Below are 23163 nucleotides of genomic sequence, written 5' to 3'. Positions count from 1 at the left end.
GACTGTGACTATTTAGTCCCCGCGGACGAAGTCCGGAACGGGGACTTATGGATTGGGTTCCGTCTGTCCGTCCGTGCGTCCGTGCGTCCGTCCGTCCGTCCGTCCGCAGCCGTTTCTTGGAGATGCCTGTACCGATTTTTTTCAAACTTGGTACAGGGGCAACATGCTATGGCATACATATGCACGTCAATTTGTTTTATGATACGATCCAATATGGCTGCCTAGCAGCCATTTTGTTTGCGAATTTTCCCTGTCTAAAGCCATAACTCAGACATGCTCACACAGATCTCATTCAGAGTTGGTATTAGGACAGTGTTCTATGGCATATATGTGCATATTCATTGTTGTCATGATACGATCCAATATGGCCGCCTGGCAGCCATTTTGTTTGTGAATTTTCATGTCCAAAGCCATAACTTAGACATGCTTGAACAGATCTCATTTAAAGTTGGTATTAGGACAGTGTTCTATGACATACATGTGCATATCCATTTTCATTGTGATACAATCCAATATGGCTGCCTGGCAGCCATTTTGTTTGCAAATTTTCCATGTCCAAAGCCATAACTCAGACATGCTTGAACAGATCTCATTCAAAGTTGGTATTAGGACAGTGTTCTATGACATACATGTGCATATCCATTTTCATTGTGATACGATCCAATATGGCTGCCTGGCAGCCATTTTGTTTGCAAATTTTCCATGTCCAAAGCCATAACTCAGACATGCTTGAACAGATCTCATTCGAAGTTGGTATTAGGACAGTGTTCTATGACATACATGTGCATATCCATTTTCGTCATGATACGATCCAATATGGCTGCCTGGCAGCCATTTTGTTTGTGAATTTTCCATGTCCAAAGCCATAACTCAGACATGCTTGAACAGATCTCATTCAGAGTTGGTATTAGGACAGTGTTCTATGACATACATTTGCATATCCATTTTCATATTGATATGATCCCCCATACCCGAACAATCCTTTCTTGTCGTAGGCATGTTCCATGTCCGACAAGCAGACACAACATATCTAAGTCTGTTTGATTTAGGTTCACAAGTGTTGTTGCGTGATCAGAGTAGTGCTAATTCCTTAAAACCCAATCATAGCGGGGACTATGTCATTCTCAATGGCTTGTTTCATGATAAGAATCCTCTATGGTTTATAATAGGGTGCGTTTGATGTCGTCCTTGAACATATATGCAATAAGACGGCATCATCTCCCCGCTACTTGCGACATTACGTAACCTTTATGGCTTGCGAATATTACAAATTTATACTATGCTTTGATGCGATAAAACTTAGTGATAATGCGTGAGATATATTGTCTTAGACTGGCATACTGACTTCCGATTATCATTTAGATACTCTTTATTATATGATAGCTTACTAGGTATGATATGTTTACATTTTATTATTTTAGTCAACTCCTTTTACATATATTATTACACAGCAACAATTACTCATTTCGAATTTGATCTGAGATTTATTCAAATCATTAAATTTGGCTGTTTTTCATTAGTTCAACGTAGTTATTAGAATGTTTTGTCAAAGTTGGAGTTATTTTTGATTATGATACTTTTTTTTACTTATCTGGTGATTTGCAGTAAGGCACTTTACAACTTTCTGATTTATTTGTATCACACGCAATTTATTTTAACTTTATTTAGTTAAGTCACATGATAACTGATTCACTTTAATTTACAACAATGTTGCATTAATAATTTCAACTATTGCGTATGAATTTTTAGTTTCATTTTTTTAACAATTCACTTTCTTTACTTTATATTTCTTAGTTAGGCAAGATAGTACGATAATTTTCGCGAGGAGAGATGTCAATCATTTATGTTGAAGCGAGGGCGCTTCACAGTGAAGGTGGGCGCTGTGTTACGAGTCACAAATCTAAAATATATCCATTTAGGACATTTTGGTAAATTTTCTATATGAACTCTAAATTGAAGTCAAAAAGCATTTAAACTTTGTACAAACAGTGACATTCCGTTGCGTAACAACATAGGTCTTTGACATCTCTACATGGGGTGTTTCTGAGTTGTTTGTACCAGTAACGATTGAACTGTCAACAAGTTTTATTATGACATGACTATTTTATGGTCTTTGAGATATGAACTTGTATTACTAATCTAGGGAAGGTGATTGGATATTAGATCTCGGATGATGTCTTTCATCATAAGACTTAAGAATACGTCATACTCTAAGAATAGAGATTTTGTGTAAACTTGGAAATGTATTTAAGTTGGGTTTTTAGCCCATCTCGAGAGGAGAGGCGGAGACGGAGATTGGTCATGTAATAAAATCAACCAAGTGGTTAGCTTGGCGTTCGTTGAACCAGATACGTATGTTTCGTTGTGAGTTCTACTCAACACAATCCAAGTCGGTACGGTACCTCGTAGAAGAGATGGTTTGAGAAGAAACTAGTTGGTCGGCTAATTCAACGTTATAGTCTTAAATGGAACAGACTGACGATTGGAACAGCAGTGCGAGTGAGTACTTCCCCGTTTGAACATTTCAATATCGATAAACTGCACAGCAAGCCGATCAACAGCGTTTCACAGGCATATGGTTTCTGACTTTGCCGGACTGGTTTTACTTGAACTACAAAGGTCAACCCAATTCACACCTTCTAAGTCCCCCTTTGTCTTACACTATCCAATACTGATAAGACTTCAGCGGCAACTCAGACAAGGAGGTGGTTATAACCCGCTACACAAACTTTAATATTAGCTCCGGTAGAGGACTGCTAATCCCGTACATGTCAAACAATGTGTCAACATTATGACAGATAAAGGGCATAAAGCGGGAAATTGTTGTCTTTTCCGCAAGCAGGTGCGAATGGCTTATCAGCTAATTAGGTGTAGGAATGCCGGGTGTGACAGGTGTACGGTTGGGTTTATAAAACTAGCAGCATTCAGTTTTCACATTAGTAAGGCGATGCCCTTCACCTTTGCAAGCATATTTGGCATGGTATCGGGCACAGGTTTCATGAGTGCATTTTCCCAAATGTAACTTGTAAGGGTTTTTATCTCTGGTTTTTCCTGGACAGCCATATGCATCATTTGTACGATTGTGTAGTAGTAGTAGTAGTAGTAGTATCGTATGTAAAGAACGCCAGCAGTTTGCTTTCGTAATCTGACCAATAACACTTACGTACGTCATATGTCATGTATCTTGCTTTCAACCTTTGCATTAAACAAATGCGCCGACACGGTCAGCACTGGAGCACCACTTTCCCTAATACTGTGTAAGTGTTAATGTTTGTTGAGTATTCGCATTCGTATGTGAAGAGACGACTCGAGTTTAATTCTTCTGCAGGGTCATGACCTAGGTCATATAACTTGTCAAGAGCATACCTAGCTTAGTAGACATTGGTATTACGGTTTCCAAACTTCCAAGCGTGCTGGGGTGCTTTGTGCAGACTTCAACATATGCGTTGATTCAACTGCATTGGAAGGATTGTCACTGTCCAGATTGAATTATCGATTGCCAAAAATGAAATAGCGTTTGTACAAATTGACTAATAAATTGATATCACCGACTTTTAAGCCAGCGAACAATAGAGATATAAAATACATATTAGCGAGGAGTCACTTTTTACTTTAGCAAACCATCAATTTGAATCGCGCATGCTAGGAATCGTCACGTAAATATCGATTTTAATAACATCGCTATGTATTCAAAAAGTCGGGTTTTTTCTTTCTTTTTTCGAAAATCTCAGGGGTGGGCAGCTCCCCCACCACCACCACCCACAGGCTACGGTACTGATAGCCCCCCACACATTAAATGGTTTAAACTACTCTAGGTAGTTCTTGAACTCGCTGTCTCCTTTCGTCGAAATAGGTGGTAAAATCTCTGAATATTCATATTACCACATAGTCCAGTTGCCAGATGGCATTTTTTAAACATAACCGTGCATTGCCTCAGAGGGAAGGTTTTATGGTTGATATCGTAAATAGTAAATTGGTATTTTGTGTGATCTTCATTTTTCAATATACTCAAAATGCAATACCTGGATATATTTTGAAAACAACTACTTGTTAATGATACAATACACTTTAAGTACTAATTTGATAATTAGCAACTTCCAAAGATAAAAAACAAGCTTATTTGCATAATTTGCATAAATCTCAAATCGGTATATTGTGTGATCTTCGTCATTTTTCAGTATACTTGAAATACAATACCTGGATATATTCACCACTTGTTGCATAATTTAAAAACCTGAGATGAAATGTAAAAATGAACTGAATGTTTAGTGTAAAGATGTGACACGGATGTTCAATATAATGTTGGTTCTCAAATCTGCAACGATGCTGTTCATCACGACTAAATTTGGCCGTGGCTAGCGTATCATGTCACCAATTTAGTTGTCTGAAGATCGCTAGAAGCATGACATTCAGAGTAACAACTTATTACATCCTTATTCTTTTGAATTAAGTCTATACTGCTCTTATACTAATATGTGCATCGAGCCCCTTTCTCTCCAGCGAGACACTTACATTCATATATATATATATATATATATATATATATATATATATATATATATATATATATATATATATATATATATATATATATATATATATATATATATATATATATATACAGGTTTTGAAAATTTGAACCAAATTATATGCTATAGACCCTACAGAACTGTTTTGTGAGGTGCGTAGTCCTCACTCATCAGGGGTAGGTATATAATTCGCTCTACTACCCGTATTGAGCACTTTTATGTGGTTTTATCTACATCCAGTCAATTATATATATATATATATATATATATATATATATATATATATATATATATATATATATATATATATATATATATATATATATGAAAGAAGATGAGTACGTTATTACATTGTGGATTTACACTACGGACCATTTCACCAGGACTTCCAGAAGGATCGTCTCGTGTAATATTGTAGTCGTTGACTTTACATGCTTTATTACTTAGGTGTGTTTGCAGTCAAATAGGTCTTTGACTGCCGTGTGTACACAATATTGTATATAAACAAAAAGTTACGTATTATTAAGTAGGAACTTGTTAGCGTGCCTGAATTTACCGAGGCAGGCAATGAAATATGTAGTGGTTCTCGGAAAAACGAGTAAAAAAACATTTCAAACAACAATATTTAGAGATTACTAAAACAAAGAATACATTCAGTAAAAACAGGACAGTACAACAACATTACGATTCATTTACAATACGAACAGCTGTTGGATAAAAACTGTTTTTGAAACGATTGGTTTTGGTTTTGGTTTTGGTTTTAAAAGACCTATTACGTGTACTGGACGGTAACACATCCAACAAGGGGTGAGCCGTGTGATAAATGTCACTAATGATAGACTTTGACTTCCTGGTAGTGCGGGTTGTAAAAAGAGACTCTAAGGTTGGAAGTTCTCCGCCAATAATCTTAGCTGCTGTCCTAACTATTCTATTAAGTTTAAAATGATCTCTTTGAGTGGTGTTACCATACCAGGCTGTAATGAAGAATGTAATGACACTCTCAATGACAGTCTGGTGGTCGAATTTTGTTGGTAACAAAACCTTTTTAGACGTCGGAGGAAATAAAGGCATCGTTGAGCTTTCTTGGCAATATGATTAACATTGCTTTCTCAATGCAAGTCATTAGAAAGGATCGTACCTAGAATTTGAAAGTGTGAACTATTTCAACATCCTTATCAAGAATTGTCAAAGGAATATGATCAACCTTATTCTTTCTAAAGTCTACAATCATCTCTTTTGTCTTATTGACATTTAGTTGTAATTAAATTATTATAACAGTACCAGTCAACAAGTTTGTCCACCAGCTCTCGATATGTTGACTCATTGTTATTCAGATTAAAGCCTGCTACGGTTGTGTCATCTGCAAATTTGTCTATCAATGATCCTTCACTTAATTCGCAATCGTGAGTGTCATGAATACAAATACTCTTTACTTTGACCTCATTCGGCCTATACTTATGGCGCCCTCAAACACACTTTGATCCTATTTAGATTCTTTCTTTTTACTGTTACGTAACATACTTATTAAGTTTACTCGGTAGAGACAAAGGCTTTTTAACTTGAACACGGACCATTTCACGCTCGGTCGAAGCAGCCCCAACGATGTAAGTTACTTTCTATTTATCATATAATCCTTATTACTGATGAATGTGACATTATACAAGAAGAAGATTTATCCAGTATTTATCACCATTTACGTGTTTTTAATCAAGTTTCTTACACAAAGTCCTCCCTTAAGGTATTGTATTGACTTTGTGTTACCTATGTATTTCTTATACAGTTTCACTGGGGTTGGTTATTTATTGGAGTGGTTGCCACTTATATTAGCGGGTACATAAAGCAACTTGGACCCCGCGATAGTGAGTAACAAGAGAATATAACGTGGATATCTAGTCTGGGCCTGGCCAGCCGCTTTCCAAATGTTCATGTGCGAAAAAAATATGGCTTACATCGTTCTCAGACATTGACAAAATGTTAGCAACGGTAATATTAATTTCATGAGTACTGACTTTGTTACTTTGATTGTCAAAACGACTGTAGAAAGTGTTCAGTTCATCAGCCAGGTTTTTGTTATTCGTCATCGTTGATGTAGGTTTAGATGGATTACTCGATATTAACTCGTTTTCGAGTTTGTCTCTGTACTTCCGTTTCGCTGACAATGTGACTTTTCTGACGTCATATTTGGCTTGTTTGTATTTTTCTTTGTTACCTGAATTGTGGGCTATTTATCTGTTTGGCTATCAGTTTATGTTTTATAATTTTGTCAAACCAGGGTTTGTCGTTTGGATACTTGGTAACCGTTTTAAGTGGAATGCGCATATCCTCGCAGAATTTAATGTAGCCGACGACAGTCTCTGTGTACTCATCGATGTTGGTTGCAGATTCTTCAGTGAAATACATCCCAATCGGTAGCATCGAAGCAGGCACGCAAACTTTCGATATCGGTGTCTGACCACTGACGAATCGGTAGGATGGAACCGAAAGGTGCGCGTGGTATATACTCATATGCATTCTGTATAGTTGAATAGCAATGGTCTAATGTATTCTCTCATCTAGTAACACATTTTATATGTTGGATGTACTTTGGGAGATCACTTATAAGGCTAGGTTTATTATAATTATCAGTTATGATTGATACAGATTCTGGATTCTGATTTTCGTTCCGGGCTACGATATCCGACAATTGGTTGATGGCAGAGACAGAGTTTACCCGAGGAGGAATGTATACGGCGGTGTGGATGACAGATGAAAGTTCTCTTCATAGATAAAATGGTCTGCATTTGATAGTTAAGGTTTCCAATTCTGGTGAACATGTGTGTTGAAGTACTTTGACGGCTTTACACCACAAATTATTTACCATGAAACATACATCACCACGTGCACGTTCACTTTGTTTGGATGCTCGAAAGATCGGTCGGATCGGAATGTTGTGAACCCAGGTGGTTGTACAGCTGAGTCAGGAATTGTAGAATGGAGTCATGTTTCCGTAAAACAAAAATAAAGTCTCTTCTTTTCTGTATGCAACAAGTAAATTCGTCGACTTTGTTGCAAATAAAACGAACATTGGCTAAGAAGATACTTCGTAGTGGAGGTCGTTGATTTCGACGACGTAGTTTATTGGCTCTTGTTTACCTCACCTTCACTCCCGCCGTGTGTAGTTGGCCCTACTACCTGTACAGCTACCTTCCGTGGCGTCGGAAAATGTTTCATTTATATTGAAAACTGGGTTAGGTTATAACTGCAACTCACCAACGTTCTTCCCAATATGCAGTAACTGTTCGCGATCATATCTGTAAAATGTTGGGGTACTATTCATAAAATTATCGACAAATACTAATACGAACAAAATAACAAGAGCTCGCATTGACATGTCGCGGCACCATTAACGTAGTAATGTGTGTGTGTGTGTGGGTGTGAGTATGTATGTATGTATGTATGTGTGTGTGTGTCTGTGTGTGTGTCTGTGTGTCTGTGTGCCTGTCTGTGTGTGTCTCTCTGTGTGTGTTTGCGTGTGTGCTTGTGCGTGATTATATGCCTTCTGTATATGCTAGTAATTAGGCCAAATAAAAACTGTTTTTTGGTTCCAGTTACCCGACCCCCACCTAGTTTTTCACGCCGACGCTAATTTTTATTTTACGTATTCGAGAAAAATAATAATAAAATCGCAAGAAATAGTGGGTGCGGAAACTGATATAGAGACTTAAGAAGACAATATAAAATTATTCTTCCAGTCTGTAATGGCTGTACATCTGATAGGAAGAAATAAACAACACAAAGACCATTTGGAAAACAATGGAAAACATGAACTAGACACTCACACATGAAAAAAAATATGAAAAAATGAAATAAAAGAATCTACCTACCCCACCTATTTTAAAATTGAATGTAATCGGAACTACACCATTTTACGCCTTATGATGAAGTGTTTATAAAGTCAACTGACAGGTAAATATTTCACGTTTGTTAGATACACAAAATGACAACTTTTATATTTAATATCCTTTGTATTAATTTGCTAGTATATAAGTATATATTTATTTAATACCTATTTTTGTTCACATACTGTATATTTGTTAGTATGTAATATTTTTAGATTCTTGTAAATGATTCAAATTAGTAAGTACACTAAAGTATGTATATGTTAATACTGACTGTCACCATGGTGACGATTAGAATTAATGATACAGGCGAACTGATTCTATGTAATGTATTTATCAACAATTTACATTTGTGATACTTACTACATATATATACAATATATACCACTGCTGTGGGTGTCATCAAAGGGTGTATAGGTCAGAATTTGATTATCACTAGTGGTTACTGTACCATCATCCCAATCAACCTTTGCATCAATCCAACCTCCGCCCCCATTATGTGTGGTAAAGTAGTTGGTATTCATCAAAAAGGCTGCAATCTCCTGATGTTTGACAATGTCTGTGTCTTTCACTAGTATCATATTCCTACTCTCACAGTCAGACATGGCATCGGCATTCGTCATTAAAGTATCGAAATACTGTAATCTAGCTGACACATCTATAAAAAAAATGACAATTAAAATAAAAATCATCAACTTTAAATAAACATTTCATTGACTTATTATATATATCTGTTAACAAATGACAATAATTATTGCATTTTTTTGTTATTATATTGTATTATTTTATGTATTACTTTAAGTTTAATTATTAAAATAAACTATTTTGATGCGTGACTAACGACGTCCTATTGAAATCCTAATCTATCCAGAGATGATATGACTCGTTTTTTGACGTATTTTAATAATCTGTATTTAAGTATATAAAAACTTGTCTCCCAAGAAGTCCAGTGAGGGCCATCCCTCATGGGTTCAGTGTTAATGTACCCGGGGAAAACCTGCGTTGTTCGGTAGAGTCAAACTGAACGACACTCTTCTTACTTACAGCGTGGTAAATTTAATCGAACCCTGAATGGGGTTCGAACCCTGACCACAGTGATAACAGGCAAGTGGTTTAGCCACTCGGCCACCGACAACCCAAATACGTTTTTTTAAGAATCAATATTTAGAAATACATGTAATTTCGAAGTTGTTTTTTGGATGTTGATATCAATTTTTGAACATTCATATTTCGAAGCTCATCGCAAATCAAAACATGAACAAAGTTTCACTTTCTTGAGCTGATAGGGGGGGGGCACATTTTATCGCTACATTATTGCAACATTTGTGCCACTAGGCTCGAATCAAAGAGAGATCACAGGGAAGCGAACCAAACAACGTCTTCTTTAATATCCCGTCGATCATCGGGTATGACGTGGCACGATAAATCGATAGAAAACCGTCCAGGTTGAGTACGACGTAATCACACCTAGGATATAATAAACTATGTCAGAATACTGGTTTAATAATATTCTTCATAAGTTTTCCATCTTGCAAAAGTTCTATGCTTGTGAAAATAGCGTCCTCCTGCTACAAGACCTGTCTGATTTCACCGTAACGTATTTTCTTCCACAAGTGGATGTCTTGTCGTGCGTTTTACCAGCCGACACGTGTCACTTTCAATTCGAAAACCTCCCTGTCGATGCGAATTTGCATCGTCAGCTTTGCTGCTCAGCCTTATGAAGTCTAACATCACAGACTGATCTGTGCGATTTAGGATAAGAACTGAATACTAATTACTAGCTGGCGAATGACTTAGTTTCAACCAAGGGTTAAACGTATTGTAATAAAATTTGATCGTTCGCTACACTGTGTCAAGTCTATTAGACTTAGTATGTGTTCTAAGCTCGTAGTACTAACAGCCTTAACCAGTACCGTAGCCTGCGGGGGCAAGGGGGGCAGCTGCCCCCCTGAGATTTTGGGGAAAAAAAGAAAGGAAAAAGCTACTTTTTGAATACATAGCGATGTTAGTAAAAATCGTTAGCTACGTGACGATTCCTAGCATGCGCGATTTAAATTGATGGGTCACTATTGACTGTACACTGACTCCTCGCTATTATGTATCTTATATCTCTATTGTACGGTGGCTTTACTTTGACTAAAATGTGTCCAGTTAAACATTGTAACTTTTTGCAGCAAATTAAAAGAAGTGCGCACATGCACTGTGCATTTTCCTCGAGTAACAGTAGTCTTGAAGGTCTCCTTCATTTGAAGATAGCAAGTCGCAATTATAATGTCAGCGAGTGGAACTCAAAAAAGACGGAAAAGGCCGTTCAACGTGAGGTCGCCTGCTATGCTGTATGCAGTGACTTCGAAGGTGTGCTCGATCTTGTATTTAAAGAGTTCATACTGATAAAACGGCAGATCTCTTTTTGGAATATTTGGTGGCCCTGAAAAACTATTGAACTAGGTACGCAGTTTAAGATCAACTATTTAAAGATCCACTTTCAATAAGTGTATTCGACGTTGTCTTTGGTTAAAATGTTTGATATAATTATCTCACTACACACTGACACTACCGTTATTCTCCAATTCATTTTGAAGCGACAATTTGCTATGGAAAGTATGGCCCTAAATTTGTAAACAGAGCTGTACCTTCGACATCAAAATCAAACTTCCATTTCCATTATAATGATGACAAGGAGAATCAACTGAGTTCACCCCTTGAGTTCCAACATAAACGCGGCCATAAAGGTTTCAGGAGTTGGGTATTAAAAGAAAATGATTATTTTGTTGTGTTACTTATTTGAGAAAACAAAATCCATTTTTATTCTTTGAATGTGACATCTTTTCGGCAACTACTTTGAAAGATACGACATTCGGCCAGAAAAAAAATGAAAAAGCTGTTCAACCTACTCATATATTTTTTCTGGTGATGGGCAATATATCCTCTTGCGGGCTTGCATTTTTTTTCAAAATTAAGGATATTGCAATAGTTCATATACACAATACACATTTGAGTCTATTTCAAATTATATTATATCTTATACAGTGGTTTACTTGGCTCTGCTGATGCATACAAGCATGAATTGGGATTAAATTAAGCTGTTGCATGTCCAATGTGCACTCAAACGAATTGAACAAAAGTTTACCACCATTGCAGTGGGTTTAGCAGTCATTGGGCCATCAAAAGTCTGAATGTTTTGAAATGTTTTGCTTTTGGATTTTTTGGAACGAAATTAAACTTCAGGAGAAGTCATCTACAAAGTGCACATCCGCATAATATCTTTCAGCTTAGCCACAACAAAATACACTTCCAGATAATATGTAATACATAGCATAATTGTTTCAATTCTGGTATTTTGTTACCATATTCATGCATTGGAAGACTTTAAATTATGTCTATGGTTTGATACTTTATGCCTCTAAATGGGCTCCTACACTGTCTTTTTTTAATTTTTTGTTCACCCTTGGAGTTGTCTCCTTCCAATCAGTAGCAATCAAGGTGCACGTGATAATTGTCTTTCCCCAAAACAAGATGGAATGTGTCTGGCTAAGTACCTCCCTGTAAAGGTAGAGCAAATTAGAGACATCTCTTTATGCATGTGCAATCCACATCCTTTGTAAATTAATCTCGTTCGGAGTATTATTGTAGTTGGCTATCTCTTATGCATCATTGTACCATATATATGATTTTATATCAGAAGAGGTGGCTAAAATAATGCTTGAGTTTCATTTGGCGGGCTTGTCATTTTTAAGAAGAGAGAGTGAGAGGAACTACACCATTTATTTAACCGTAAATTGTGTACATTTCCTAACTGTAGCTATGCGGACAGATTGCATGAGATAGTATCAAGATGACTGAATAAGTTCTATCTAAACTCGACCTGAAATATTTTGCTAACATTATATATGGTTTGTATTATTCTTGTCAAGCATTGTGAAAAAATGAAATCGACCTACCTACCCAATGTGATGGGTTAGGTTACCCGTTGACCAGCATTTTTTATTTTTTCTCTCCTTACATATGATATTTAATTGCGTGTGCTAAAATAGATATTATGTAAATTGTATGCAAATTTATGTAAATTAGCACCTTTCTAAATTTTAAAATGTATGATTGCACCAAGACAAAGTGCTGCCCCCCTTGGCAATTTGGTCAGGCTACGGCCCTGTTAACAGGTCGATCGCACAGAGAAGTCCAGCGACACGGCAACCTTGCTTTCGTTAACAGTTATTACACAAACGTAATGTTAGGTCGATTCAGCAATGATGTGCTGGAAAGGGGTGGTGTTTTTTGTGCTGATTAGTTATGAGAAAAGGTATTCTTTTCTAGGTTGTAATAGGAATGTTCGAATTTCCGTCTAGGTCACACGACACAAAACATATTTAAACGAATAACACTGCCGGAATGACATCACAAAAATACATTTGATTATTTTTAACAATAACGCTGACAATAACTCAATATCTAAAATAATTATTTTCTAATGTACAAAAAACCGTCACTCTATGGATGGATAGATGGATGGATGGATATGGATGGTGTCAGTCAGTCAATATGCGCCTGAAATAAGGTCCTGCTGTAGACATGGATTATTACAAATTAAATTTATTTGTACATTTAGGACGTCCAACAGGATATGTTCATGTTCGGACGGTATATGTTTCTTGTTGTTTTCACTTTGATCTTTGCTTTCATATTATTTTAAATAAACAAGGCGCCAAACTGCAAACTTTAAGAAACTTCAGATAGTACGAGTAAAAGGTGCCCCCTAACTTTCCAGTAAACGTCGAAACGTGAAACGTTGTTAGTGGTTTGATTTTGATTGCGTTTCAAAAAATGAATGTTCGAATTTCGATATCAACACCCTAAACACTAAATTCCTAAGTAACATGTAATTTTAAATGTTGATTTCTTAAACACGTATTCATGGTTTGAAATCACGTCAAAACACGAATCACATCATTTCTGGATAGATTAGGATTTCACTTGGACGATATTTGTATTAACAAAGATAAAGTAGGACGTGTGACTGAATGTAGATATTTAGCAAACATTTTAGATGAAAAGTTGAATTTAAAGGCGAGCACAGACTACATTCACAATAAATCAGATCTCTCGCATTATGTCTCAGTACTAGGAACGTATGCCATAGGGGAGATGATTTTATATCCCAACATTTAGAACAGTATGAACCAAAGCAAATTTTGCACAACTTACAGCAACATTCTAAACAGAAATATCTTCGTAAGTATATACATTGTTCTTTTTAGTTCCTTTTGTTTGACTATCTTTCTTTCTCTGTAGTTTTCATAATTTCAATTTCTTATCTATAGATAATAGTTGTGCTGGTTTCAGTCACTATAGATAATAGTTCTGTGTTGGTTTCAGTCACTATAGATAACAATTCTGTGTTGATTTCAGTCACTATAGATAACAGATCAGTGTTGATTTCAGTCACTATAGATAACAGATCAGTGTTGATTTCAGTCACTATAGATAACAGTTCCGTGTTGGTTTCAGTCACTATAGATAACAGTTCTGTGTTGATTTCAGTCACTATAGTTAACAGTTCTGTGTTGATTTCAGTCACTATAGGTAACAGTTCTGTGTTGGTTTCAGTCACTATAGATAACAGTTCTGTGTTGATTTCAGTCACTATAGTTAACAGTTCTGTGTTGATTTCAGTCACTATAAATAACAGTTCAGTGTTGGTTTCAGTCACTATAGATAACAGTTCAGTGTTGGTTTCAGTCACTATAGATAACAGTTCTGTGTTGATTTCAGTCACTATAGATAACAGTTCTGTGTTGATTACAGTCACTATAGATAACAGTTCAGTGTTGGTTTCAGTCACTATAGATAACAGTTCTGTGTTTATTTCAGTCACTATAGATAACAGTTCTGTGTTGGTTTCAGTCACTATAGATAACAGTTCAGTGTTGGTTTCAGTCACCATAGATAACAGTTCTGTGTTGATTTCAGTCACTATAGATAACAGTTCTGTGTTGATTACAGTCACTATAGATAACAGTTCAGTGTTGATTACAGTCACCATAGATAACAGTTCTGTGTTGATTTCAGTCACTATAGATAACAGTTCTTTGTTGGTTTCAGTCACTATAGATAACAGTTCAGTGTTGGTTTCAGTCACTATAGATAACAGTTCTGTGTTTATTTCAGTCACTATAGATAACAGTTCTGTGTTGGTTTCAGTCACTATAGATAACAGTTCAGTGTTGGTTTCAGTCACTATAGATAACAGTTCTGTGTTTATTTCAGTCACTATAGATAACAGTTCAGTGTTGGTTTCAGTCACTATAGATAACAGTTCTGTGTTGATTTCAGTCACTATAGATAACAGTTCTGTGTTGGTTTCAGTCTCTATAGATAACAGTTCTGTGTTGATTTCAGTCACTATAGATAACAGTTCTGTGTTGATTTCAGTCACTATAGATAACAGTTCTGTGTTTATTTCAGTCACTATAGATAACAGTTCTGTGTTGGTTTCAGTCACCATAGATAACAGTTCTGTGTTGATTTCAGTCACTATAGATAACAGTTCTGTGTTGATTTCAGTCACTATAGATAACAGTTCTGTGTTGGTTTCAGTCACTATAGATAACAGTTCAGTGTTGGTTTCAGTCACTATAGATAACAGTTCTGTGTTGATTTCAGTCACTATAGATAACAGTTCTGTGTTGGTTTCAGTCACTATAGATAACAGTTCTGTGTTGGTTTCAGTCACTATAGATAACAGTTCTGTGTTGATTTCAGTCACTATAGATAACAGTTCTGTGTTTATTTCAGTCACTATAGATAACAGTTCTGTGTTGGTTTCAGTCACCATAGATAACAGTTCTGTGTTGATTTCAGTCACTATAGATAACAGTTCTGTGTTGATTTCAGTCACTATAGATAACAGTTCTGTGTTGGTTTCAGTCACTATAGATAACAGTTCTGTGTTGGTTCCAGTCACTATAGATAACAGTTCTGTGTTGATTACAGTCACTATAGATAATAGTTGTGTGTAGGTTTCAGTCACTATAGGTAATAGTTCTATGTTGGTTTCAGTCACTATAGATAACAGTTCTGTGTTGGTTCCAGTCACTATAGATAACAGTTCTATGTTGGTTTCAGTCACTATAGATAACTGTTCTGTGTTGGTTTCAGTCACTATAGATAACAGTTCAGTGTTGGTTTCAGTCACCATAGATAACAGTTCTGTGTTTATTTCAGTCACTATAGATAACAGTTCTGTGTTGGTTTCAGTCACTATAGATAACAGTTCAATGTTGGTTTCAGTCACTATAAATAACAGTTCTGTGTTGGTTCCAGTCACTATAGATAACAGTTCTGTGTTGATTACAGTCACTATAGATAACAGTTCTGTGTTGGTTCCAGTCACTATAGATAACAGTTCTGTGTTGATTACAGTCACTATAGATAACAGTTCTGTGTTGGTTTCAGTCACTATAGATAACAGTTCAGTGTTGATTACAGTCACCATAGATAACAGTTCTGTGTTGATTTCAGTCACTATAGATAACTGTTCTGTGTTGGTTCCAGTCACTATAGATAACAGTTCAGTGTTGATTTCAGTCACTATAGATAACAGTTCAGTGTTGGTTTCAGTCACCATAGATAACAGTTCTGTGTTGATTTCAGTCACTATAGATAACAGTTCAGTGTTGGTTTCAGTCACCATAGATAACAGTTCTGTGTTGATTTCAGTCACTATAAATAACAGTTCAGTGTTGGTTTCAGTCACTATAAATAACAGTTCAGTGTTGGTTTCAGTCACTATAGATAACAGCTCAGTGTTGGTTTCAGTCACTATAGATAACAGTTCTGTGTTGATTTCAGTCACTATAGATAACAGTTCAGTGTTGGTTTCAGTCACTATAAATAACAGTTCTGTGTTTATTTCAGTCACTATAGATAACAGTTCTGTGTTGATTTTAGTCACTATAGATAACAGTTCTGTGTTGGTTTCAGTCACCATAGATAACAGTTCTGTGTTGGTTTCAGTCACTATAGATAACAGTTCTGTGTTGGTTTCAGTCACCATAGATAACAGTTCTGTGTTTATTTCAGTCACTATAGATAACAGTTCAGTGTTGATTTCAGTCACTATAGATAACAGTTCTGTGTTGATTTTAGTCACTATAGATAACAGTTCTGTGTTGGTTTCAGTCACCATAGATAACAGTTCTGTGTTGGTTTCAGTCACTATAGATAACAGTTCTGTGTTGGTTTCAGTCACCATAGATAACAGTTCTGTGTTTATTTCAGTCACTATAGATAACAGTTCTGTGTTGATTTCAGTCACTATAGATAACAGTTCTGTGTTGGTTTCAGTCACTATAGATAACAGTTCTGTGTTGGTTCCAGTCACTATAGATAACAGTTCTGTGTTGATTACAGTCACTATAGATAATAGTTGTGTGTAGGTTTCAGTCACTATAGGTAATAGTTCTATGTTGGTTTCAGTCACTATAGATAACAGTTCTGTGTTGGTTCCAGTCACTATAGATAACAGTTCTATGTTGGTTTCAGTCACTATAGATAACTGTTCTGTGTTGGTTTCAGTCACTATAGATAACAGTTCAGTGTTGGTTTCAGTCACCATAGATAACAGTTCTGTGTTTATTTCAGTCACTATAGATAACAGTTCTGTGTTGGTTTCAGTCACTATAGATAACAGTTCAATGTTGGTTTCAGTCACTATAAATAACAGTTCAGTGTTGGTTTCAGTCACTATAGATAACAGTTCAGTGTTGGTTTCAGTCATTATAGATAACAGTTCTGTGTTGGTTTCAGTCACTATAGATAACAGTTCAGTGTTGATTACAGTCACCATAGATAACAGTTCTGTGTTGATTTCAGTCACTATAGATAACTGTTCTGTGTTGGTTTCAGTCACTATAAATAACAGTTCTGTGTTGGTTCCAGTCACTATTAGATAACAGTTCTGTGTTGATTACAGTCACTATAGATAACAGTTCTGTGTTGATTACAGTCACTATAGATAACAGTTCTGTGTTGATTTCAGTCACTATAGATAACAGTTCAGTGTTGATTTCAGTCACTATAGATAACAGTTAAGTTTTGATTTCAGTCACTATAGATAACAGTTCTGTGTTGGTTTCAGTCACTATAGATAACAGTTCTGTGTTGATTTCAGTCAGCATAGATAACAGTTCTGTGTTGATTTCAGTCACTATAAATAACTCACTCACTCACTCACTCACCCACCCACCCACTCACTCACTCACTCACTCACTCACTCACTCACTCGCATATCTGTAATGTGGTTCTTAAAAGAGCATTCGTACCAATGCACTATTCTTTGCTTGTCTAGTGGCCTGATTGAGATTCAGTTCATGTCTGGAACTAGTTCCGGTATCATTCTAATTCATGTATCGAATTAATTAATTCAAGTCGGCCTTTTACTGAATATAACATTACCTTTAAAATATGTTGACAACACACATTCTTTTTATAGACAATGAATTCATGATGTCTCTTCGATTTGATTGAATCACAGTTATTCTTTAAAGACGCAACTACAAGGTCTTTAGCTTGTGTGTCAATTTGGTTTTAAAAATAAAAAGTGACATTTGGTTTAATATTTAGTAAAATTAATCTGAGCACTATTAGTAACTGACAGAACACTTACTTAGTAGGCTAGCATAATAATATATTTACACATTGAATTTTTTTAACACTTTTTTTTATTCCTCGTGTTTGACGAGTGTGTGAGCGACGCCCCATGGTATTTATATTTTATAGTCTAAGACCAAATGCTTACGACAGTGTATTTTATAAGGAAAATACAAGATACATTGGTCACTCAAAATGTCCATAAATGTTAAAACCCAATTCAATACTCTATTCCATAATTGCATTTTTGTTTCCATAGTAACGCTCTCTGATTTTATTAATCATAAATAAACAACTTAGTTTTTTATGAGGTAATTGTAACCGGTTCGATGAGGATGAATAACAACATGTATCACGAATTAATTTTAAACATTTGATCATCTCCGTGTTAATCTTGGTATCACTTTGACAGTGTTCGATGAAATAAATACATCAACATCATTTCATGAGATCGTACGAGTTCACGTCATATTATGACATTTCCAATTTCATGTTTTAACAGGTTTCTACAAGGTACAATTTCAATGTGTGGGTGAACACATATTTCTACAACGCCACTCCCCCATTTCCTGTTCCCTCTCAGGTAACATGACATTTTGTTTTTAGCATTGTCGGGTTACTTGCTACCTTTCCACCCTTGTAAAAAAGAGCAGTGCTACTTAGCATAATCGTTCATAACCATTCGCTGTGACAGACACTATGCATGATGACGTCTTACGTATTGACGATATATTACACTTAAAGAGACTGGTTAATTATGGTACATATACTAGTATACACTCATTGTGTCCAGGGGATTATTTCAAAATGATGGGTTTTATTAAATCAGAACCCAGGGTCTTGTTGGTTTTGGTTCTCTACAAACGTCGCCATACCTCTTCGTTAGTGAGAACGATTGGTTGGTATTAATCACCTACATGGGTGTTTGTGCCATTTCTGTTCCATGTTGATTTTGTTTGATTTTGTATTGTCATGTGTACTTGTTCGCTGTCTATATTTTATTCTATTTTATAGTTCTTTTTGTACCGATGCAAAGGTGAAAAAATAAATAAATAAATACGCGATATTTAATTAGTCTCTAATGCATGGTAACGATGTGAAAGGTCCAATTTGTTCACCTGTGCTGATGACTAACCACATATTGTTATAATGCCCATATTTTTTAGATGAATTTTATTTATAATTATTTTTCATGCGCTTGGTCGGGAGAAATTACTTGGTCGAGAGAATGCATTTGCAATCGACACAGACATTGTCGCCCATTATACAGGCAACAACGGAGAGCGCCATCGTTAGGTGAAGATCGATGTTCCTGGAGTGTCGGGCAACAGTAATACTAGAAGATAGAGTTTTTGGCCAGGTGTCAAGGTGCCATATGAAAGGATGCAATTCCGGCAGAAGTTGTTGAAAACTGAGTAGCCATGACAGCTATCGTGGAATAGAGAGTTTGAGCTGCCATGATGGATAATAAGGTGCCGTTAGAAAGGCTGACTGCAGAGAACTACAAGTAATAGCAATGTTATGCGGGTTTCAATTTCGTTTATTATTTGCCTTGTAATCGGGTGTACATATCCCGGGTAGGTTGGGGATCACGAAAGCCGAGTTCAGTCGAGGATGACAAGCTTTCCTGGCATTTGAGCAATGTTTTTGACAACTAACTTTCACTGGGGCTTGAAATAAACACAGATGTATAGCTAAATTTCTTGCATAAATCATGAAATTGTAAGACTACCCTTACGGAAGGCATTCAGTTTTTTTTTTTTTTTGCTCATTATGAAGCTTCATGGTATGTTCCATCATTTGGTTGAGATTTATTGAAAATCGTTTATTTTTTCCATCAATAACTTTGAAAGGAAAACAATTACTTGAACTCTAACACGATGTGTTTCATATGGTTTCATTCCTGAATGTTTATGTACAAGTATTTGCATACGTAAAGAAGACTGACAGCTACAGGTTTGTTGATTACAGAAGAGTTCTTTACATAAATTATGCAAAACAGACATTGCAAGAAGACTTCTGTGCAATGACTGACGTGACATAATCTCTCAGCTGGGTTGTTGTATAAAACCAGTTGTTAATTAAATAAAAAAGCATAAACTACCTCCTTGCATGTAAACCACCAATTTCAACCCGGACATATGCACGGTGATTTTGACCAGTGCAAGCGGTTAAAAAATTAAAGTACAGCCTACAGCATTCTACCCGACGGCGATCTTTTAGATGACGGTTTTCAAGTATCATGCATGTAAAAAAAATACAAATATAACTAATAACTAACAGTATTGCAGGTGAATTGTTTGAGCCGATCGAACATTTGATGTTTACATTAATAAAACGATTTTATCCGGGGCCTTAGCCAGCCTAGACAAGCTTTGAACTTTGTTGGTGGATTTTGACAACGTCCTCTTCACATAGTATATTATATTAATTAGGGTGAAAGTCATATAAATTGTGGCAACCAGACTCTAACGATCGGCTTATTACGGCTCGTTCCGTTTGAGATCTTTCAAGACTTATTTATTTTTGCGTACGATGACACTGTCTAAACGACAAACCCGTCAAGAATTTGGCATCGAGCGATCCACAAGTCTATTAAAGTTATAAAACCGAGATTGTGAAGGTACACGTAGTTTAAGTAAATGATGTAATGTCAACTACGACTCCGGACGAGTATCACAAGGTGACTAGTCGTGAATGGCTGTTCTATAGACTGGAAGAAAATAGTTGACGTGAGTTCGTCAAGTACCATTATTTATAGTTTTGTAACACTCACTTACAATTTGTATAAAATTCCCGATGTTGTACGGTCGTGATGTGGGAATTTAATTTTAGGAAAATGTTCACTTTTGATTATGTGTTTTCAACGAAACACTAACAACAACTGCGTAGCAATGCCTAATACATGATCGTGAGCAGGAATATGGCTTCAAATCAGAACGTAGCCAATATATATGGAGTCTCCACCCTATTGAGGACTAATTAATATGTTGACATCTTTATTGCGGGAAACACACAGTCATGTTTCTATCTCTTGACAAGAGTATCTCCTTTCTTCGCGTTCCATGACCCTCCCAAATTACCACATTTTCTCCGTGTCTGTAGCAAAGGAGCTATACATAATCAAATAGCAAGGTTCGTGTATGGTCTATGGTTAAATAAAGGAATTACAAGTCACAGCAAACAGCTGTCGTAGTCTATGTCGTATTTGAGAGGTTTTGTCGAGCTGAAAAGGCCCAATTATGCAAATGGGCCGTTTTCTAAACTCTTTATTTAGTACATGTTAGGAAGTTCAAAACTATTTAGCTTGGCGTCGGACCGTCCTAGGTGTCTCAAATTTATAGACAGTGCTCAGAGACACTATACCGACAAAAAAAGTTTGCTCCGGTTAGTAAAATGTACCAGGGAATGGAGAGATATCGCGTCGGTAAATGTAAAAGACGTTAATTTATGTATTATATACAAAAATACAACTTCAGTGATTGTTACGAGACTTTGAGGGACAAACCACGGTCCCTCTATCATACTAAGCAAATCCAATAAACCTTTTTTAGTTTAAGAACTAAACTTTCATTTACATTATACTATATTTGACTGTTTGTTAAAGTTAAATAATTTTAAGTGGAAATCGAAATAAAACGCAGTTTTTTTGGTATAAATCAGAGATGAACTTGAAAATGTAAAAAAGTCACAGTATAAAGACAGTATATCAAGGATAATGCTAGGTGCATCTCACAATTTATATAATATAATATTAATGACAACATAATATTAATAAACAATTCAATGAATTGTGTTTGTTTCCATAGTAATACTCGCTGATTCCGTGAAACAGCAGAATAATAAAGTAAAAATTGAATAAAATATTACATTTGAGGCTAACTTTTTACAATGCCATGTTTCTACTATGGTAACCATGACAACGATTCGATAAGGATGAATGATGAAATGTATCAGCTAAATTAATTTACAACAGACGATAAGCATCAATGATCAGTTATTCTCCGTAATAATCCAAGCATTACCTCGACAGTGTTTGTACGATACCACAAAACCAGACTGTGTATAGAATCTCACTCGCGTGACACGATGTTTTTAACGTCTCTCACAACGTTTTTTGTAACGAATTACATATTTAAAATACAGACACTGATAGTGAACACACAAATAAAAGGAGGCATTTTATCTACACTATGAATACAAATGAACACCACTCACATATTACCAACATCAGACTAGACACATAAGATTCATAACAATCCTGCAAGATTTATTACCAAGATATCGTTAAAACTAAATATAAAGTCAACGTTTATCAATCGTAGTATTAGTAACTGTAAACTACCAAACTTAAAATCTTGTCAGTCGAAGATATGTAGAAGAAAGATTTAAGTTGTACACGACAATTTTTTTTTGATGTAACGAAGTCTCTAGATCTGCATCATGTGAACACGTACTGAAAGTTTAATGACAATATAAGTATAAACGATAGTTTCAAAATAACCCAGGGTTCAATTCGTTTGAGTAGTTAAGAAATACACTTTACAATGTTTAATTACTGGTATGGTATGTATTTTTATGATTCTATGGAAACATCAATGTACAGGTATTAAATGCAATGAACCACTTTCAGAGAATGGAAAACAACACAAGAAATCACTAGGCTTATATCGTTCTGTTTAGCATAATTTTCTTGTAATTAATTGTTCGAAGTAGAATAAAAATAATGGCAGACATTTTACCAACGATGCATCATCTGTATTTGTATAGAATTACGAGATAAGAATATCACAATACTCGTTGAAAAGCAAAGCATAATGAAGTGTAAACCAAACAGTAACTTTGCTATTGTAGAAATCTTCAACCGTAACAAGTTCTGAAGCGTTTAGTTTCCATATGAACTAGGCAGTGAATGGATAGTTTAACCGTTGTTTCTGTTCAGGAGGCAATGGTGTTGTTTGTGGTTTGTAATCAGTCGTTGTATCTACTCTGGCATCTGTATTTACTCTTGGACAGTGTGTTTGCAAATAGGAAGATCCATTTTAGATGGAGATGACGACTTTTATCATATTATCTCATTGAATACAACTTATATTGGCGGGATCGAT

The sequence above is a fragment of the Glandiceps talaboti genome, chromosome 6 (genome assembly GCF_964340395.1).
Source record: "Glandiceps talaboti chromosome 6, keGlaTala1.1, whole genome shotgun sequence".
NCBI lineage: Eukaryota > Metazoa > Hemichordata > Enteropneusta > Spengelidae > Glandiceps > Glandiceps talaboti.
The sequence above is the reverse complement of the archived record's forward strand: the minus strand, read 5'-3'. Positions refer to the sequence as shown.